General features: G+C 37.6%; 1 pseudogene; it reads right to left on the bottom strand.

The window, feature by feature from the left end:
* Nucleotides 1-14719: 14719 nt before the first annotated feature.
* On the bottom strand, nucleotides 14720-14980 carry LOC103251161 (annotated as a pseudogene).
* Between the last annotated feature and the right edge of the window lie 773 nt (nucleotides 14981-15753).

Genomic DNA, 15753 nt, shown 5'->3' with positions numbered 1-15753 from the left:
CATGTTCTCATTCATATAGTGGACCTTGAACATCCATTGTAATACTATAAGAAAAGGACTGACAGTGGTGGAAAACTATGGGGGGAGGGGAAGAGAGGTGGGATTAACGGAGTAATATCTGTCTGGGGACAGAAAAACACCCCTTATCAACAAGGGTGCCTAAACAAAGCATATTTGTATACCTAACCCTTAACTGTACTCCACAATATCAAAATAAAAAATATTGATATAAAAAAAAAATCAAACAAAAAACCGGGGCTTGAGGGGCTACAAAGCCACACGCATCTAGAGTGTAGGCCCACTTCCTGTCTGTGGGAAATGAACCATCCTTAAATAAATCTTTTCTTCTTTCACCTCTTTGTGTGTTGCAAATCTTTGCATTACTCGCATCTCTGGTTGCCATCGGACACCTCTGGCATGCCGACCCTGGCAGCGCTGCACCCTCTCCATCCATCCTCACACTCCGTACCCTAACAGGGGACACATTCTTGGTTTGCACTGACTCTGTGTTTCCTGGGCTGTAGGTCTCAAACTTGGCTCAGAATAAAACTTACTTTAAATGCTATTGATTTATGTGCTTCTTACTTAACCTTTTGGTGGACATATATTTTGAGAGTTAGATGGGAAGGTGTTCTTTGTGACACTTGAGTCCCTCTCTATTTTTTTCAGATTATCAGAAGTAAGTCAGGCTCTCACCGTTACAAGGTGAGAGAAATTTGAGGCAATAATTGGATCATATCTCATGAAATTGTGTGTCTATGTGCTTGAATGTCTTTACGTTTTTTTGTGTGTGTCTCAGGGTAGTGAAAGAGGCTTTAGTATCTGTGTGCACATTCAAAAGCCTTTTGACTACATAAAACTGCTGGAAGTTTCTCACCATCTGATGAAGATGAATTTAGAGGTTTTTTCCCCCATGTTTGTTTCATAATAGCTCTTTTAAAAAAAAAAAGTTCAGCTTTTCTGTTTTTTCTTTATCTTTTTTACCACATTGAGGGAATTTAAATCATGGTTAAAATGCTATTCCTATTTTTGAGGCAAGGATACATCTCTCCATGCCTCAAAATTCTGTGAGTAACATAAAGGAACTGCTTTCAAGGTAAGGTAAGAGTAAAGAAATTAGGGGATTTTTTTTTCTTCTTTCTTTTTGAAACAGGATCTTACTCTGTCAACCAAGGTGAAGTGCAGTGGCAGGATCACAGCTCACTGTAGCCTCGACTTCCTGGGTTCAGGCAATCCTTTTGCCTCAGCCTCCAGAGTAGCCGGGACTACAGCTGCACACCACCATGCCCAGAGAATTTCTTGAGTTTTTGTAGAGAGGAGGTCTCACTAAGTTGCTGAAACTGGTCTTGAACTCCTGGGCTCAAGCAATCCTCCCACCTCAGCCTCCCAAAGTGTTGGGATTAAAGTCATTGTACCCAGCCTAAGCAATTCTTTGTATGAACTAGGCAGAAAGTGACAGCTGGGTGTTAAATTTGAATTATCTGCCTCATGGACTATATCCTGTGTCTTTGAGTGATATTAGGGTATCATTATGAGATAACACTATAAAACAAGACGTTGTGGTTAACCTAGGATTTTCTTAATTTTTTCACAAAATAGGAACAAAAGGCAATGTTTCTGAAATGCTACAATAAATCATGACTTTTATAGACAGGACTCTAGAGCACTTGATTTGTTTACCTTTTCAGTCAAAAATAGTAAGTTCTGAATTATTTTCAACACTATATTGAATATATTTTTTTCTTTATTGACAGAAAAATTATTGCAAATATAAATAATCTTAGGTCCTAAATCTCAATTAGGCAATTGATAGCATTTCAATTAAAATGCAACATTCTGAGTTGAGAGTTCCTATCTTTCCTTCTTTTTAGTATGTTTTTGGTCTTTAACAAATAGAGATGAATCAGCCTCCCCTGGTCTTCAATTTTCTTCAGCTCAGTACTTGAGCATCGCCTGAATAAAAAAAAAAAAAACTCCCCTAATCATTCTCAAGATGTCTTCCTATTTGCAACCCAATCTCCTCAATCTAATGAGCAATCAACAGAGATTTTCCTGGAGCCATGTGGAGACTGTATAGGGATTTTATTGCTTTAGTTTTAGTGAACAGAAAAAAGAGACCATTCTGGACGAGTAGGAAGAGGAAAACAGAGCAAGAAAGCCTATGGTACTTTCTTTAGTGTTAAAAGACACAAAAAGAAACAATGTAGATAAATAGAGGAAAGTAGGAAAGCATGTAAGAAAATGAAAGATTTGCAAAGTTTTTCTCTTGTGTTAGTGGCATTCCCCTAAATACACCCTTCTCTGTCCTTCACAAACACACCCCAGGCTCTGAGTAACTGAGTTTGATCTGTAAGATGAATTGGGAAAGCCCTGGGGACACAGAGGGAAACAGACAGTTATCTACAGCGAGATGGATTACACCTCCAACTTGCAAATGCGTGCCTCTTTCTTAGGTCAACCCCTGTGCTAATGGCAGTTGCTAGCTCTTTGATTTTTCCTTCAGGACATCTGATTTTGTACAAAATGTAAAATGAGCAGAATTTTAGGAACAGGAGAGGGAGAATGGCGAATGGAAGTATGATCTGTGTTAGAAATTATAGTAGAAAAGGCACATATATTCTTTTGGGGTTGATGGTAAAAGGTATACACGCATATTTTTTCCCCACTGGAAATATTCACTAGAAGTCTGCCTACGTTCAGAATCGCAGACTAATCTGAAACTTGATGTGACCTGAATCATCTGAAATTTGATGTGATTCAAATTTTATAGGACCTAACCCAATCACTAAATAGAAGAGTTTTATTATCTAAAATTGCCCTTACAAAATAAGAATTTGCTTTTAAAAAGCGAGAATCAGTAGCTGTGCATTGCTTCTGAACCTCTATCATTATTTTTATGTGTTTTTCAGACAAAAATATGCATAACTTATGCGACACATACATGTGCATATATGTGACATGGTTGTAAACAAACATCCTCCACAAAGTGTTGGTGGTTGTGTGATGTGGTGAGAGGAGCTTAAGGGAAAATTGTCTCTGAACTGAGTAAACTGGTAAAGCATCCAAGAGTAGCCAGGAGTGAATCTCTGTACACTCTGTATACTCAGGGGAAAAAAAGAAAAAAACCCAAATCTCAAATAAGAAGAAACTATAGCACGAGAAAGAGGTAACCACAAAAACTGTGAGAGAAAGAATGATAGGGCCTTCTTCCTTTGTAGCCAGACCATTACTATTTTCCCTGTGGTCTCTGAGTGTCCACTCAGAGAGTGTCAACAAATTGTCCAGAACACTGTTGAAAACAGTTGCCAACTACCAAGAAACCAGAGGATGCTAAGAGAACCCTCTGAGGCCCTAAAGGAGTAAAACAATGGATTCATTGTTTCTTTGGTGATTGTTTTATTTCTTCCCATGTCTCAAACACTATTCTAGGCTCAGGGATTTAGCTATAAAGAAACAGACCCTGCTCCCATGAATCTCATGTTCTTGGAAGAGAAAGGGAGAAGTTATCAATAAACAAATATTTGCATCTATACCCCACCAGTGAGATCCTGTCAGACTGACTGGTAGGGCATGAATGCAAATTTAGCCTGGTGGTCAGAGAGGCCCTCTTTGAGGTGGTAGCTTTGAACTAAGATTTGAATATTGAGGTGGTACTAGGCACAGAAAATATGAGGTCTGATATTTTGCAATAAATATTAACTAGCTTAATTGGCCCTTAACTATCACAACCATCTCTATGCCCACAGAATTTCAAAATTATATACTATTGAAACATTTCAGAGTTCTGGCAAATTCCAGGTAGATGCTGCATTAAATATATAATGTTCCCCCTTCCCTAACTTGAGGAAGTGAATCTCCTTTTTCTCTCTCTCCCTCTCTCTAATTTACTTTTAAAATAAGCTATATTATCTAATCTAAATATAGATAGATAGAAAGATAGATAGAAATAGATAGATAGATAGATAGATAGATAGATAGATAGCAGTGTATCCCCTATTATTTCTACTCTCAGACTACTTTTTTTTTTGAGTAGGAGTCTCACTCACTCTCGGCCAAGTTGGAGTGCAGTGGCACACTCATGGCTGCCGCAGCCTCAACCTGCTGGGCTCAGGCAATCCTTCCACCTCAGCCTTCCAAGTAACTGAAACTACAGGCACATGCCACCACACCGGTTCATTTTTTTATTTATTGTAGAGATGTGGTCTAGCCAAGTTGCCCAGGCTGGTCTCACACCTATGGGCTCAGGCAGTCCTCTCACCTCAGCTTCCCAAAGTGCTGGAATTATAGGCATGAGCCACCGTGCCCAGCCCAGACTACTTTCATATCAAATAATTTCTTTGTAATATTAGTACTCATTCCTCAAGCTTATTCTTGTGCATAGGCAAGGTAGATGTTCATCAATGTATTGTGATTGCCCAATTTCAGGAACAACAGTCAAAAATTTATATTTATTATTATTTCTAACATTGCCCACATTCTCACAATTTATATTTTATTATTGTTTAATTGAAGTCATTGTCAGTGTCAGATGAGTAATACTAAAGTTGTAATCAGTCATTGATACCCTGGCACAAATGAATCTTGTTCCTTTCCTGGCATCTGGTCTTGGAGTCTCATGTCTTCTGCTAACACTCGTGAATCTGACAGACAAATATGGTAGTATTCATAAATCTGATATGCAAATACATTAGTTTACATATGGATAAAGTCTCAGACACTCCACAATTCTTGACAACGAACATGCTGCCCATTTTTAATTTCCAACACAGTATGTAAATTAATGATAAAATAAAATTAACAGCACCATTAATAAAGGTATAAACAAATTTTCAGATATGACTGAGGAAGAAATAATTTTATTTGGAGAACAAATGAGAAAACTTAGAAATTGAAATTTGAAGGAGCCCTTGGAGAAAGGGTAGGGCTTCAATAGTTGGATGTCAGGGATGGTTATTTCTAGTAAGGTGAATAGTTTGAATAAGACTAAGGACATGTTTGGCAATAGGACTGGTAATACTGATGCGCAGAGTCAACAGAAAAGAAGAAAAAAGTCTGGAAAAATGCACAGCATCCAACGTTTGGGGGGGAAAATTGAAATGCTATGTAATTTTTATTCTTTTCTTTATTAGAATCATGGGGGAAAAAATGAGAAGTTTTACAACCTAAGCACTTTCTACTGATGGTTGACTTTGGTGCTGGAAAACAATAACATAATTTTTACCCTCCAAAAATGGGAGTTGGCATTAATATTTCTAGACAAAGGTTACTTTTGACTTTTTCCTTCATTGCTTTAAGAAAGAGGGGCTGAGCAGGGTGGCTCACACCTGCAATCCCAATACTTGGGAAAGCTGAGACGGGAGGATTGCTTGAGACCAGCAGCTCGAGATTAGCCTAGGAAACATAACGAGACCCTCATCTCTGGGAAAGAAAAAAAAAGAATGAAAGAAAGAAAAAAAAAATTAGTTGGGCATGGTGGCACATGCCTGTAGTCCTAGCTATTCAGGAGACTGGGTAGAAGGATTGCTTGAGTCCAGGAGTTCAAGGCTATAGTGAGCTATGATCACACAACAGTGAAAGAGAGAAACTCTGTATCAAAAAGGAAGGAAGGAGAGAAAGGAAAGCAGGAAAGAAGAGAAGGCAAGGGAAGGGAAGGGAGGGAGAGAGGGAAGAAAGAAAAAGAAAGAGAGAGAAAGAAAAAGAAAGAAAGAAAAAAAGGAGAGAGAGAGAGAAAGAAAGAAAGAAAAGAAACAAAGAAGGAAGGAAAGAAAGAAAGAGAATGAAAGAATAAGGGAAGGGAAGGGAAGAAAAGGGAAGGGAAGGAAAAGAAAAAAAAAGGGACTACACACTAGGATCATAGATTCACTGTACTGTTTATACCAACTGGCATATAAGATAGGTGGTATCACTAGGACAGTAAGAATTCAGGGCATCTCCTCTTCATTCTACAAAATCTCCAACTCTAAAAATGATAAATGCTTCTCTGGCCAAGGAAGTACAACCTCCTTTTCTGAGCAGCCATTCAGACCACTGAAACTTATTCAAGGAAGCATCCCAATTTTTTGAGACAGCAAGTCTCTTCTTTGTATAGAAAAAAATCCAGCAAAATGTGCACATAATTCCCAGAAATGCAGTCTGCAGCCTTCATCTCTTGAAAGACCTTAGTAAACGTCAATGATTTAAAAAGTATACTCCGATGCCACATCAAGGACCATGCTTGCTAGAAACAGCCCATTTACAATTTGAGGAAAACAGCCAGAAATAAATGTAGAAATATAGTTTTTAAGACATCTTAGCAGTTGATTCTTGATAGGATTGATGTTAAAAACTTCTCACATTAATGATATTTGCCACAATAGCACAATATGAGAGCATCAAGGTCACTTTCCAAATGTTCTTTTGCTATGTTGCTTGCAGAAGGGTAAATATGACGGAGTGTCTAGAAGCTGCCTAACAGCAGTTTTATCATAAATTCCGAATGATAAATGACTTTCAGACAGTCCTAAGCATCTCACAAAGGGCTCTAATAATACTGAGAGAAAATTTTATGATGAATACAAATCACCCCTAAAACCTATAATATATCATGCTGAGTAATATCACAATAAGAATGGGAAAGAAAATGATACTTTAGGCACATACTTTTATGTACTTTGACTTGAATTTGTATTCTCTCCACTCACTCCCTCAATCTAATGACAAATATTATTCTGGACAATAAGAAAATTTTAACCTTAAGTATTTCTTTGAAAATTTGATTTTCAGAAAAAAAGAAAAAATACAAAATCTGTATTTTGATATTAACATTATGATGTTTTCTTATTGGTTAAATCTAGAATAGTGAAAATGCTTAAAACCTGTTCCTTTTATAAAGGATTTTTACATGTGTATTCATTTGAACTTTATGATAATTCTAAGTAATATATATTCCCATTTTATAGACAAAGTAATTAGTACATTAAAATGTTGTTTTGGCTTGCTCACTGGTTGATGAATTATAAAACCAGGGGTAGGAACTTTGGTCATTTGAAAATTGCTCATTTGCCCTACCAGCTACCTAAGATCCACATAAATGAATTTTGGGGTCACTGTTCTAGTTAATATTGCTGTATAAAAAGTGGTCCCAGGTCGGGCATGGTGGTTCATGTCTGTAATCCCAGCACTTTGGGAGACTGAGGTGAAGGGATTGCCTGAGCCCATGGTTTGAGAACAGCCTGAGCAACTTGGCAAGACCTCATCTCTACAATAAAAATCAAAAAATTAGCTGGGCGCAATAGTGCATGCCTATAGTTCCGGCTACTTGGAAGGCTGAACCCAGCAGGATGCTGGGGTGGCCGTGAGGGAGTGAGACTCCAACTCAAAAAATAAAAATATAAAAAAAGTATTCCCCAGACTTAGAGGTGTTTTATTTGATTTTGCTCCAGACTTAGTGAGTCAGGGCAGTTCTCACAGGGATCCCTCATAAAGTGGCCATCCAGATGTTAGCTGGAACTGAGGCCATCTGGGGGCTCAGCTGGCCTAAGTGTCCCAGGTGTCACTCAAATGACTCCTTTAGAGACCAGCTGTTAGCTGGGAGCTCGACTGGGGCTCTCTCTGGAGCTCCTGAGAGAGGCCTCTTCAATGTGGTATTTCAGGGTAAGAGATCTTCTTCCAGAAATTCCAGAGAACCTCTCAAGAGAATAGGGCAAAGGGCATAACTTTGTGTAATTTAACTTGGGAAGTCATATGGTGTCTTTGTCTGCTAAAGTAGTCTCAGCTCTTTTTAATGTCAAGAGTGTCTGATAATTTGTGGCCTTTTATTTCTCAACCATTATTATCTCTAATGTCATATTCTTCCTCTAATTTTACTGAAGCCAAAAATAGCATTTATTAATATATCTGACCTGAGTTCATGATACATTTTCTAATAAAACTCATTTTGGAAGTAAGATACATTTTGTGTGATTTCATCAAATGATTTTAAGATAAGAGATCTGCTTAATTTGTTCTCACGTTCAAAATAAAACAAGTTTGATTAAGAAAATGCCATTCTAAAATTAGTCAAGTCCATGTAGAATAGCGACAGAAGAAAAGTGGTGATTTCAAAAAGAAGAGAAAACAGAATCACCTTGCTTTCTTCATTAAGTGAGCTCAGTGCTTTCTATGAGTGAAACTTTACTTTCATTCAAGTGACAAAGATAAAGGCGTAAACTTCTGCTAAGCTTATAAAATGATTATCATTTTTTTCTTAATGGCGATTTAGTACCTTTTTCTAAAGCTGAGTGGGAAAAAAGTAGCTCACCTCGTTGGACTGAAAGCATTTCCTCTAACTAGTGGGATTATGCTGTGAATTAGAATATTGCCTGTGTCAGTCTGCTCTGTGGCCAGAATGGTATGCACACACGTGCCACTCCATGTGACAATTATTTTTAAAATTCAGTTGAGGTGCTTAGAAATGATAGATGGAAAAAGACAGTACAATTATATTTAAGATATATAATTCAGTCTTATATAGTAGTTTGCGTGTACATTCTGTGTTAGCATTTTGAAATATTTTCCCAGATTCAATTTTTTTGACCCTCACAATCTTATGAGGTAGATAGGACCAATATGTGTAATTCACATTTTAGTTAGAAACAAATAAAATTAGTAAGAGCCAAATAACTTGCCCACAAAGCTCCTAAAAGTAGGCAGAAGGACAACTAGAAGCAGAACCTGGTTCATGCAGTACTTTCTCCATGAATTTGCAAACATTGGAAGAGCAAACAGAAAAATATTGTACAAGAGGAATTTAGTAGTTTTGATTATTTGGCTAGAATAGATCTGAGCTATGAATCCAAAGTGTTTCAGGAAAGAAAACGTGGCAGAATGTAACAGGAGAAAGAAGCATCAGTCCAGGATCTGAGCAACATGCACATAACCAGTGATAGGCTTTAAAATCTTCCACGAACCCTCATTTGTATGGCATAAGATGTCCAGGTCACTCTTATTTTTCCTCTAGAATTATCTGGAACTGATTAATTTATAAATATCTTCTCTCAGTTTTTCTCAAGTTTAGAAGGTTATTTGCTGTGTATAGGCTTTGAGAAAGAAAATAAACAGTTTGCAAAATATGATTGCAAATACGTGAAAATTATGCAAGTGAAGGATAACTGTGGAAATAGAAATTGTTGTGGTAGTTAGAACCCTTAGGAGATATTTTTTTTAATGTCATTAATATATGGTATTTTCAGTTTTAAAATGAACCTGCTTGATTCCTCAAAGTCTAGCTCTGCGTAAAATGATGATATATAGAATTTGGGAATTGTGAAGGTACAGTAATACATTCACCGCTTCCTAGATAATTATTTGTGAGCTTTGCCACTTTATTATTTTTTGTCATCATCTACAAGCAGGTGGTAGAAAACTGGATTTTATATGGTGCTAAAGTTGATTCTTATTAACTACAAATTAGAATCCACAAACCCCATGTGCTAAGAAATATTGTTTATTGAAGATAAATTAGCTCTGAGCCCCACTGGAACCACCTTGTAGAGAATTCAATCTCAGTCATTATGGGTGCCTTCTAATGCAGGGTTCTCAAAGTTCCTTGGGCAAGGAGAGATTCACTCAGATCTGACCGTGTAGGGACACTCCTTCTCCTGCTGAGTGTCTCACATGTTCATGTTCCACCCTCACGTTATCCCCCAAGGCTCAGGTTTGTTACTTCTGTGTCCCCACAGCCTCGGACAAGGTTAAGAGCCCTGTGACTAGAATCCAATCCTTCTGAGCTCACCCTGTGGCCATTTCTTTCCAGAGCTCAAAGGCACTGATCTCCCTGCTTTCTGCTGTGGTATTAACCCCTCAAGTTCAGGATTCTAGAAAACAAAGCAATTAGGGAGGTTTGACCACAAACCACGCTGGCTCTCCCTCTTCTGCACAAACCCACTAACATGCAGAGGCACAAAGACCTGGTTACGTGCTTGGTAAAAGCAACGAGAAGCAAAAATCCAAACCTATAGATCAATAAATGATGCAGCCAGAATAAGTGCAATTCTTGGTCCTCTTAAAAGCAGACACAAATCTCCCCAAAATGCAAGATTCGACCACTTCTTTCTCAACACTCCCTTTCTCAGTTTTACAAATTTAAAGCGAAAATTATCTCTAAATGGAGTAAGCCTCTTTCATCCCCAGTATGAATATTCTAGGCAGATTAATGCCCCTTTAATTGATGAATAGGGATATTTGATGGAGATAGGATATAAGGAGGAAAGAAGGGGTGGGAGTTGGAGCTAAGACTTGGGCAGCCGTGAGCACAATGGAAAGAGAGGGAAATGAGTGTGTTATCAGAGAACAAACCAGAGGTCTACAAATAGTGCTGTTTTGAAAGATGATTAGCCTTTGCACTCTCGAATTCACAGCCTCCCTCTTAGTTCAGATTTTCTTAGCCTAGTTTTGTCTTCCCACATCTTTCTTGTGAGAGGATCTCCTGCAGGACTTCTCTATTCCTTTAAACCAGTGACTCTCATTAGTCTGCTGCTGTACTACTCTTATCCAGGGTACAAATGTCTTCTTGATTTTAATATTTTGGTCATAGTGGTGACGATCTAATGCTTGAATGCCTATCCTATGGTTTGAATAGATTATGATGAACTAGAAAAACTTTGTGTTTTGTTGCTCAGCTTCTTAAATCGTTTTCTTTAGGAATCATTACAAAAGCATACATTATATTATGTTATCTCCTCAACTACATGAATTCCTCTTTTATGAGTATCACCTACCAGCTCAAATCTTTTAAAGCTGTCCCTAATTCCGTAAATGACACACCCAATATTTCAAGCTTTAGCCTCTGGATACTCCTTAAATGATTACGCGGAAACTCCAAGTTGTTTCACCTCTACCTTCTCTTGAATTTATCCTCTTATCTGTCTTTACTACCATCAGTTCAGCAGAGGCCAACATCACTTTTTATCCGAAATGGTTGTCATAGGTACCCTTCTCGCCCAGTCTTGCTTCATTCTTCATTGAAAGCAGATTTAGTGTACCCAAATGCCTATTGGATCAGGTTCATTTTCTACTCAAAACTTTTCAATGGCCTCCATTAGATGACTAGCCAGGCCCTTAATGACATCCCAGTTATTCTCGTACCACATCACTTATTCCACTGTCTTGCAAGTGCTAATCTGTCACTTTTTCACCACCCGATGATGGATCCATGTCTGTTGTATTTCTCACAGCATTTTCAACATGAAGAACAGTGAACAGTTGAGGTTCCATAAGTACTTGTGAAAGTGAATGAATACATGAATCAATTTTAAAACATTTCTAAAAGTCAGATTTTTAAACCACTAAGATAACAAAAAACTAGTACTGTTTCAGTAGAATAGAGTAGCTTGAACTTTAAAAATTGCATTTTGCCATAAGTTTTGATAGGAGTTTGACATGAGTTATGAGTTATGTGACATGAGCTATGAGTTTTGATAGGAATTATGAGTGCTGACTCTTGAACTAGATTATTTGACTTCAAATCTTGCCTCTGTCACTTCCCTTGGAAAAGTTATTTAACCTCCAAGAGCTTCGATTTCCTCATCTGGAAAATGGTGATAACAAAATATCTACTTCACAGGGTTTCTGTGAGTATAAACAACATTAACATGTTACACACATTTACATAGGACTTATGTAATAAGTCCTATGTAAGTATTAGCTGGTATTATCATTCAAATAAGATAGCTCTTACTATTAGAAATTGGTGTGGGATACCCATCAGTTTTGAATCTCTATTACACACCATGTGTTTTATATGCCTAAGATTTCAACATATACTTGGTTTAATTATCTTAGAACAAGAAATGGAAAGAAACAGCAGTGTTTAAAGCAGTACTGAACTCATGCATGATTTGGGGATAATCAGAATAGCAGCATTCTTTGTAATGTGCTCAGTGTTGGTCAAGATGATAGTAATGGATCTAGGAATATAATTAAGCTTCCTGCCCATTTTTAAATTCACATGAAATAGTAAGACAGAAAGCAGGTAGCTATTAACTTCTCTTATTCAGTGAGTAGGGTATCTGATAATGAGTGACAAGAAAGTACTGAAGAGGGAAAAAAATGTTTCTGAGCAAATTCAGTCTTCTAAAATAGCCAATAGCCTGGAAGTTATGACTTTTCCTTTCAAAGTTAAGGCTATATTTAAAACCTCTTCTCATCATTGGAGCAGTAGAGACATAGATTTTCACAAAGGCCTGTGTTAGAGAGTCAATCATAGGAGATGTGAAAAAGAGAATCGACTGGATGCTGTGGCATGCACCTGTAGTTCCAGCTCCTCAGGAGTCTGAGACAGGAAAACCCCTTGAGCCCAGACGTTTGAAACCAGCCTGGAAAACATGGCAAGATCTTGTCTCTAAAAATTAAATTTAAAAAAGAGAATCAAACCCTGTGTTTTAAGATAGAAAAAGGAGGAGAAGGAGGAGACCTTGTCCTAAACCAATGCAGAAAAGGCAAAATATAATACTGCTCTTGTTTTGAGTTGAAATTTAAAATATTAAATAAAACTAATGAACTAACACTAATGACATTTTGAAGTCTCACTGAATAAGGCTTATTCTGATTTTTCATTAATCTCAAAGAAATATTACACAACGGGTGTGGTGAAAAGGGAACACTTCTACACTGTTGGTGGGAGTGTAAACTAGAGCAACCTCTGTGGAAAGCAGTGTGGCGATTCCTAAAAGCTCTAAATATCAACCTCCCATATGACCCCGCAATCCCCCTAACTGGGAATATATCCTGAAGAACTCAAATCACTCTATAAAAAAAGATACCTGCACATGTATGTTTATCACAGCATTGTTCACAATAGCAAGAACCTGGAAGCAACCATGTTGTCCATCAAAAGAGCACTGAGATACCACCTAACTCAAGACAGGATAACCATCATCAGTAACTCAAAAAACAACAAATGCAAGAGAGGATGCAGAGAAAAGGGAATGCTTCAGCATTGTTGGTGGAATTGTAAACTAGCATAAACTTTGTGGAAAAAAGGATGCATTTCCTAAAAGACCTAAAAATTGACCTTCCATACCACCCAGCAATCCCCCTTCAGGGGGATTCCTGGAGGAATTCAAATCAATCTATGAAAAAGATACCTGCACATGCATGTTTATTGCAGCATTACTCACTATAGCAAAAACATGGAACCAACGGTACTGCCCATCAAAAGTGGACTGGATAAAAAAAATGTGCTATATATACATGATGGAATATTACACAGTTATAAAGGACAAAATCATAAACTTCACAGCAACTTGGATGGACTTAAAGTCTATAATACTCAGTGATCTATCACAGAAACAAAGAACTGAGTACCACATGTTGTCACTCATAAGTGTGAGAGCCCAGAAGTTTGAGGCCAGCCTGGAAAACATAGCAAGATTTTGTCTCTAAAAATTAAATTAAAAAAAGAGAATCAAACCCTGTGTTTTAAGATAGAAAAAGGAGGAGGAGGAGGAGACTTTGTCCTAAACCAATCTAGAAAAGGCAAAATATTAGGAACAATTATCATAATACTATAAGAAAGGAATTGGCAGCAGTGAGAAACTGCCCTGGGCAGGGTGGGGGCACACTTCATCAATAAGGGTAACTGATCTTAAATCAGGTAAAGTGGGAACCAAAGTGAGGCCCACACTCTACCTGTACGATGACCATTTGTATACCTAACCCTGAATTGTGTACCACATCTTTAAAATAAATAAATAAATAAAAATTAAAATGTGTACTTATTCTTGCATGTTTAAACTTCAGTCCCCTTCAAAGTACTCTCCGTTTGATGCAATACACCTATCGAGATGTTTTTTCCACTGCTCAAAACAGTTTTTGGACTCATCGATTTTGATGCCTTTTAGTGCTTCTGCTGTTCTTTTGTTTCACCTTTTCTACATTCGCAAAATATTTCCCTTTGAGAGCTTTTTCTTATCGGAGGGAACAAAAAAAAAGTTGCTTGGGTAGAGGTTGGGTGAATAGGAAAAGTGGGCACCAGGGTCACACCATTTGGGGTCAAAAAACTGCTAAACATTGACAGCAATCTGGGCAGGTGCTCTTGTAAATCACCCATCATGAAATCGGTAAATGCGTTGAAAAAAATTCTCCAAAAAAAATCCACTGAGGCTGAATGCATCCTCTCACAACAACGCTTACAACACTTACCTAGCGAGGAAACCCTGTACTACCAGAGGCCTATCCTAGAAGAGATAATTCCGGGTTTTTGGGGGTCCCTCCTCATAGAACACTGCTCATGTACTAATCTTCATAAAACACATCTTCTCTATTAAAACGCTTCAAATAGGACTTGATCTAGTTCCTTAAATGATTGGATCTCATCCTAAAGTTGCCATTTCATATTCAAGTTCTACATCAATTCTGATGTCTCTGTCCTCAAATGATGGGTTCCATCTAATCAGATGAGTTTCCTTCCCACCTTCTATATATATATAAAGGAAGCCCCATCTCTGCACCTTTGCTTCAGGGGTCTCCCTTGTCTAGAACAACTCTCTCAAAAATCCAGAGTTTATATGTCCTTTAGATCTCACTAGCATCCTTACTTTTGTGTGAAGAATATTTGGAAAATTGTAGTTCATGACAATGTCTTCTTTTTCTGAATTCCTACAACATTTCTGGTAACATAGACCAATGTTAAATAATTCTTTTTAAAAAACCCAGATCTTTATTGTCTAGAAATATATATTTAAAAACCACACAAAAGCTGTTATTCCCTCATTTCCCCATCTTTTTCCTCTTCTTCAACACCTGTTATATAAAAGACATTGTTACACCTAATTAAAACTTCACCCAGGTGTCCAGACAGGGCCCCGTCTATGTATTTTTCTGTATTTGCAAGCTGCATGTTCATGTAGACAACCATGGACACCAGATAACCCTTGTACTCCATCCCCGACTTGAGTTTCGCCATCACTGGTTTCCCGGTGAAGCCATTGGGGAAAGGCTTCAGGTTGAGGGGTCAACTCATCGTCGCTGTGGGCCATGCCGCGGTCAGCTCGCTCCCTCGTGACTGCAGCAGGCCACCATAATTCTTTACATTGGTTTCTAGTGGTTTCATTCAATTAGAATATTCTATATTATAAAATTTGAGTAATCCTTCCCAGGCTGTAGTCAGACAGAAAAAAAAGTGAGAAGTTGCTTAGCTCAAGTATCTATGAACTTTAGAATATCCCCATAGCTAATCTAGACCTTTTAGAACAAACCATCCAAATAGGTTAGAGGAGTGACTGGAGAATAAGAAAGAAAAATGCTGTAAGCCACATCTTCACCTTTACCTACCTACCCTTTAACCAAATCTGTGCAGGAAGCAACTTGTGGAAGTGTCTTTGGTGTCTTTTGTGTCTCAGAGATCTGCTCTCATGCTCCTCCATTCTCTCTTTTCGCCAATCATAATAGTTCATCAAAGGTACTTTTGCTCTGATAGTTAATATAGTTCAAAGACATACAATCATGCTTTATGCTTTTGATGGTCTATGGTCTCAGACTCAGGAATACATGAATATATTTTTTTGTTTTTTTGTTAGAATTTTGTATGTTTATCTCAGAAAGACATGGTATCTTTTTTTGAAACCTGAGATAGATTGAGAGATCAGATAAAAGCATGTACAGTAGTTACTCGGAGTTTCAAGAAAAATATGATAGTAAGGGAAACCTCCAGATGACAAGATAGAAGCCATATTTTTAGATATAACGTACCTTCTAGTTAATGCTCTCACATTAATTGAGGAAAGGAATTCAGAC

Source organism: Carlito syrichta, unplaced genomic scaffold (genome assembly GCF_000164805.1).
Source record: "Carlito syrichta isolate Samal-C Ts95f unplaced genomic scaffold, Tarsius_syrichta-2.0.1 Scaffold136606, whole genome shotgun sequence".
NCBI classification, from domain to species: domain Eukaryota; kingdom Metazoa; phylum Chordata; class Mammalia; order Primates; family Tarsiidae; genus Carlito; species Carlito syrichta.
This window is presented reverse-complemented; position numbering and strand designations above follow the sequence as displayed.